The sequence below is a fragment of the Nomascus leucogenys genome, chromosome 3 (assembly GCF_006542625.1).
Source record: "Nomascus leucogenys isolate Asia chromosome 3, Asia_NLE_v1, whole genome shotgun sequence".
Classification (NCBI taxonomy): domain Eukaryota; kingdom Metazoa; phylum Chordata; class Mammalia; order Primates; family Hylobatidae; genus Nomascus; species Nomascus leucogenys.
In genome coordinates this window covers 66,886,921-66,893,318 of record NC_044383.1, presented here as the reverse complement: position 1 = coordinate 66,893,318, position 6,398 = coordinate 66,886,921, and the positions used below count along the sequence as shown (strand labels likewise).

Here is a 6,398-nt window from a genome sequence, read left to right as displayed (position 1 = left end):
CTTTATATCCCTTACCATCCTCAATCTTCAGGAAAGGTAGAATGGACTAATGGTCTTTTAAAAACACACCTCACCAAGCTCACCCACCAACTTAAAAAGGACTGGACAGAGTAGTGCTGGGGCCGGGGATCGCCTCCCGCCTCCCGCCGTCCGCGTCGCCCTCGCCGCCCGCGTCGCCCTCGCTGCCGTTGGGCCATGCCACGCCGCCATGTCGGGCCCCAGACTGCGGGAGCCGCTGCCGGAGGCAGGCGCGGCAGGCGGCGAGGCGGGCCTCGAGGGCATGGGTGGCGGGGATGCGGCGCTGGGCGAGCTGGGGCTGAGCTTCACGACCACCCACCTGAGCCTGGTGGAGATGACGGAGGTGGAGTACACGCAGCTGTAGCACATCCTCTACTCGCACATGGAGACGGCGGCTGACGGCGAGCTGGAGAGGTGCCTCAACTCGGCGCTGCTAGCGGCGGCGGGCCCAGGCGCAGGCGCGGACGCCTTCGCGGTGGGTGGTCTGGGGGGCGCGGCGCCCATGTACCCCGTGCTGTGCCCGTCCGCGCTGGTGGTCGACGCACCCTGCCTGAGCCACATCGACTTCCAGGAGCTGTGCATGATGCTGAACGAGGCGGGCATGGTGGAGAAGTCGTCTGGGGGCGGAGACGGAGCGAGGGCCCCGGGCGGACGGCGCCGCCAGGGAGGGCGCAGGCGCAGCTGGACCCGAGGGCGTGCCTGAGGCCCGGGCCAAGCCAGCCATGCGCGTCCGCCTGGAGGACCGCTTCAACAGCATCCCCGCTGAGCCGCCGCCTGCGCCACGTGGCACCCAGCCACCCGAGCCAGGCGTGGCGCTCAACAATTTGGTAGCTCTCATTCGACATCCATCTGAATTAATGAATGTTCCTCTTCACCAGCAACAAAACAAATGTACAACATTAGTGAAAAATAAAACTGCTGCTACAACTACTGCTTTGCAATTTACATACCCACTGTTTATTACAAATGATTGCTCTACTAGTGGAAATTCTAATGTTTCACAGACGCAGAGTTCTAGTAACTCATGTTCTATACTTGAAGCTGCCAAGCACCAGGATATTGGATTGCCTAGAGCATTTTCTTTCTGTTATCAGCCAGAAATTGAATCCACTAAACAGACGTTAGGTAGTAGGAACAAAGCTTTGCCTGAGCAAGTTTGGATTAAAGTGGGAGAAGAAGTGCTATGCAAACAAGCACTGAAGAGGAATCCGAGTAGAATGCATCAGTTGGGCACAAATGTAGAGCGAAGAGCCCTTGCAGAGATTCAGAATGTGGGCAAAGGCGCCACCGCCACACAAGGTGCTCAGCAGTCCTCGGAGTCCTCACAGGCAAACGTGGGGGAGCAGGCCCAGAGTGGGCCCCAGGGAGGAAGGTCTCAGCGTAGGGAGAGGCATAACCGAATGGAAAGAGATAGAAGGCACAGAATCCGCATTTGCTGTGATGAGTTGAATCTCTTAGTGCCGTTCTGCAATGCTGAGACTGACAAGGCCACAACTCTGCAGTGGACCATAACATTCCTGAAATACATCCAGGAAAGACATGGAGATTCTCTTAAAAAGCTGCCCCAACTCCCAGGAGACGGGTTGTGGGCGGGCCCTGCAAGGTCCAGATGGAACCATAACTTAACCCTGCCTCTGCCCAACTGTTCATAGTGAAGGCGGACGCTGGGACTAGCCTCATCACTGTGTGAAAATAGTTTAGAAGATCTCGCGAGTGCCTGGTTATGTCATCTGAGGATGATTATTTTCTTCCTTCCTTTTTTTTTTTTGAAATTATCTTCTTTTAAATTTAGATGGATAATTAAGAACGCTTCCAATTTAAGGTTCTAAGCACAAACTCCAGATACGTCATGTTATGGACTTGCTTCCTGAAGATGAAATCAGCAGTTGATGGAAAGAATCCACAACACGCCTACAGAACAGCAAATCACAAATGGTTGTCTCCATGAAGCCAGGAGCTTTGCATTTGAAATTTCTATCTGGGCTCATTTCCAGCTGTTCAGGATTCAGATTCCTGAAGGCTTCCTCAGCATTTAACTCATTCCTTGTTGGCTGAAGGCACTGGGACTGTTTCTCCACACGCAAACTGATCTTTGTCATATTTTTTTTTTTTTTTTTTTTTTTTTTTTTTTTTTTTCTTCATGATTTTTCTCTTTCCTTTTTTGTGCTGATAGGGCACTTTTTTTTTTTTGTGGACGGTTTCACCATTAGCAATCTGATCTTGATCTGATCCCGTTCCAATGTATCACTTTTATAATGAGAGAGCAGCTAGGACACATTGCCACGCCTTCCCCATTCTCCAACTCTTCCTTGGTGATGGAGAAGTTATCTCCACATGGGCAGGGAATACATCTCCGAGTCCTCGTCATATTGGAAGTCCTCAATTTCCACCTTGTCGTGAAATACTGCCATGGTCAGCGGGGGTCCCTGAAGGGGTGACGCCCCGGCAGTCCGAGACCAGCTCCGAGGGTCTAACTTCGCCGGAGCTGGCCCAGGCTCTGACTTTCATTTAATTATCCTAAAAGGTGAATTCTATCTTGCCAAATAGGCAAGTGTTTTTTATATGTAGGCTTTAGGTGTCAGAATATAGGAAATTATCAAAATGTGGGGTCATCTTAAATTGCATCCTAAAACCTTTTAAAATTTGGGAAGAAGCTGGGTATCATAGCTCATGCCTGTAATCCCAGCACTTTGGGAGGCCGAGGTGGGTGGATCACCTGTGGTCAGGAGTTTGAGACCAGCCTGGCCAACATGGTGAAACCCTGTCTCTACTAAAAAAACAAAAATTAGCCGGGTGTCGTGGCGGGCTTCTGTAATCCCAGCTATTCAGGAGGCTGAGGCAGGAGAATTGCTTGAACCCTGGGAGGCAGAGGTTGCAGTGAGCCGAGATCACACCGTTGCACTCCAGCCTGGGTGACAGAGTGAGACTCAGTCTCAAAAAAAAAAAAAAAAAAAAAAAAAAAAAACAGAAAAGAAAAATGTTAAAACCAGGCATGATGGTGCACACCTGTAGTCCCAGCTACTCTGGAGGCTGAGCCTGCAGTGAGCCGTGGATATGCCACTGCATTCCAGCCTGAGAGAGCAAGACCCTGTCCAAAAAAAAGACAACGCAACTCAAAAATGGGCAAAGGACTTGAATAGACATTTCTCCAGAGAAGATACACAGATGGCCAATAAGCCCATGAAAGATGTGCCAAGCTGTTAGTCATTAGGGAAATACAAATCAAGACCCAATGAGTTACTACTTCACACATACTAGGATGGCTATTTAAAAACAAAAACAAAAACAAAAAAACAGAAAATAGCAAGTGTTGGCAAGGATGTGGGGAAATCAGAATCCCTGTGCATTGCCACTGGGGGTGTGAAATGGTGCAGCCATTGTGGAAAACAGTATGACAGCTCCTCAGAAGGTTAAACAGATCACCAGAGAAGCATAAACCCCAAAGAGGTGAAACAGGGACCCAAATGGATGCTTTTCTGTGAATATTCATGGCAGCACCTTTCACAGTGGCCAAAAGGTGGAAACAACTCAAGTGTGCTCCAACAGGTGAATGAATAAACAAATGTATTACAAGCACACAACAGAATCTTATACAGCCATGAAAAGGAATGAAATTCTGACACAGGCTACGGCATGGATGGCCCTTGAGGACATTATGCTGAGTGAAATAAGCCAGTCACAACAGGGCACACCTTGCAGGATTCCGTAAATGAGGCACCTAGAGCCGTCAGATTCATAGAGACAGAAAGTGGACTGGTACATGCTGGGGGCTGGGGCCGGAGCGGGTGTGGAGTTAGTGTTTAATGGGTACGGAGTTTCTGTTTAGGGTGATGAAAAGGTGGTGGTGGTGGCTGCACAGCACCGTGAATGGACTTCACGCTGCTCCACTGTACACTTACACATGCTTAAAAGGCAAATTTTATTCGATATTTTAATACCACAATAAAAAATATATAAACCTGAAAAAAAAAAAGGACTGGACAATACTTTTACCACTTTCCCTTCTCAGAATTCAGGCCTGTCCTTGGAATGCTATAGGGTACAGCCCATTTGAGCTCCTATATAGACGCTCCTTTTCATTAGACCCCAGTCTCATTCCAGACACCAGATCAACTTGGACTGCAACCCAAAAAACTTGTCATCCCTACTATCTTCTGTCTAGTCATACTCCTGTTCACCATTCTCAACTATTCATAAATACCCTGTTCTTGTCCACACTGCTGGTTTACACTGTTTCTCCAAGCCATCACAGCTGATATCTCCTGGAGCTATCCCCAAACCACCACTCTTAACTCCCTCTTAAAGTAAATAAATAATCTTTGTTGGCAGGGCTATGCTGAACCCCCTTGAGCACTCTCTAATTGGATGTCCTGGGTCCTCCCAATTCTTAGTCTTTTAATACCTGTTTTTCTCCTCTTAATTTGGACCTTGTGTCTTCCATTTAGTTTCTCAATTCACACAAAACCACATCCAGGCCATCACCAATCATTCCATATGACAAACGCTCCTTTTAACAACCCCACAGTATTGCCCCTTACCACAAAATCTTCCTTCAGCTTAATCTCTCCCACTCTAGGTCCCAAGCCACCCCTGATCCCACTCGAAGCAGCCCTGAGAAACATCGCCCATTATCTCTCCATACCACCCCCAAAAATTTTTGCCGCCCCAACACTTTACCACTATTTCATTTTATTTTTCTTATTAATATAAGAACACAGGAATGTCAGGCCTCTGAGCCCAAGCTAAGCCATCATATCCCATGTGACCTGCACATATACATCCAGATGACCTGAAGTAACTGAAGAATCACAAAAGAAGTGAAAATGTTGTGAAAGTTCCTGCTTTAACTGATGACATTACCTTGTGAAATTCCTTCTCCTGGCTCATCCTGGCTCAAAAGCTCCCCCACTGAGCACCTTCTGACCCCCCACCCCTGCCTGCCAAAGAAAACCCACTTTGACTAATTTTCCTTTACCTACCCAAATCCTATAAAACGACCCACCTCTATCTCCCTTCGCTGACTCTTTTCGGACTCAGCCCACCTGCACCCAGGTGAAATAAACAGCCTTTTTGCTCACACAAAGCCTGTTTGGTGGTCTCTTCATAGGGACATGAGTGAAACAAAGAATAAGGAAGAGTCTCTGGGCCAGCAAGAGCAACTGGAGATGGGAAAGAAGTACTTTGAAGTTAAAATCTGTAAATATTGTTCCTTACATAAAAATCACCATATTTCTCCAAATATTGATGAAAATATTTGCAGCTTTTCATTAGAACATCCTTGAGACTTTGTGAAAGTGGTGCTTAGTAGTTTATAGAGGAGAAAATTAGAAAAAAAGAGGGAATTAGTAATTCAGTGGTTAGACAGGAGAATATTTTCTGAATGACCACTGCTTCTTCATTGTGTCTTCCATTGCTCCTCATTACCTCTTCAGAAACTGCTGCTTTCATTGTTTCTAATGGTTAGAAACACACGGGGGATATGGTGCTGAAGCAGGCATTGGAAGAGTATTTGGGTGTGGACAAAAACCAAAGGAAATAGTAAAATACATTAAGTGAATGATTTAGATTAGAAAATAAATATTTCCTTATGTTCTGGATGAAAATACAGAGCTGCTCTAGTTTAGACATTTTACTTTGCATCTGAGAAGGATGGTGCTCACGCTGGCTGAGTCAGAGAAACACAGATAATGGGTGTCCATATTGAATATACAGTTAGGTTTCTTGACTTTCCTTTGACAGGGAATTGTATAGCCTCATGTAAAAAAGCTAGAGTAAATTGATCTTACTATTTGCTCTTCCTTTAATCTGCTTTCATGTTCCCTTTTCCTATTGGCCAAATGTAATCAGAAGCCCAAGAGAAAGGAAGCCATTGATAATACAGTTCACACTGCTCAGAGACAGAGAGCAGGTGAATAAGACAAGAGAATAAATCTGGAAGAGAAACAGGTAACTAACATGCTACTTTTTTTTTTTAATTTGTCCTTTCAAGGTTTTCCCATGAGTTTAATTTGATTAAAAACACTTTGTTGAGAGTTATATTCTGGTCACTATTCTCTTTCACACTTACATATCATTTAAGATTATGAACCCTTACATGTGCTCAAGGTGGTCAGAGCACAGTTTGGTTTTAAACATTTTAAGGATACATGAGACATCAATCAACATATGTATGACAAGCATTGTTTCAGTTTGGAAAAGGAGAGACAACTCGAAGCAAGGGTGGGACAACTTGAAGTGGGGAAGGGGCTTCCAGGTCAAGAGACAAATGGTTGCATTCTTTCGAATTTCTGAATTAGCCTGACCTAAGGAGGCAATGAGATATGTATTTATCTCAGTGAGCAGAGGGGTGACTTTGAATAGAATGGGAGACAGATTTGCCC

The 6,398-nt window shown here is 46.0% G+C and overlaps 2 pseudogenes; one reads left to right on the top strand and one right to left on the bottom strand.

The window, feature by feature from the left end:
* Positions 1–208: 208 nt before the first annotated feature.
* Positions 209–2,054, top strand: LOC100582104 (annotated as a pseudogene).
* A 1-nt stretch (position 2,055) lies between these two features.
* LOC105738981 lies at positions 2,056–2,429 on the bottom strand (annotated as a pseudogene).
* Between the last annotated feature and the right edge of the window lie 3,969 nt (positions 2,430–6,398).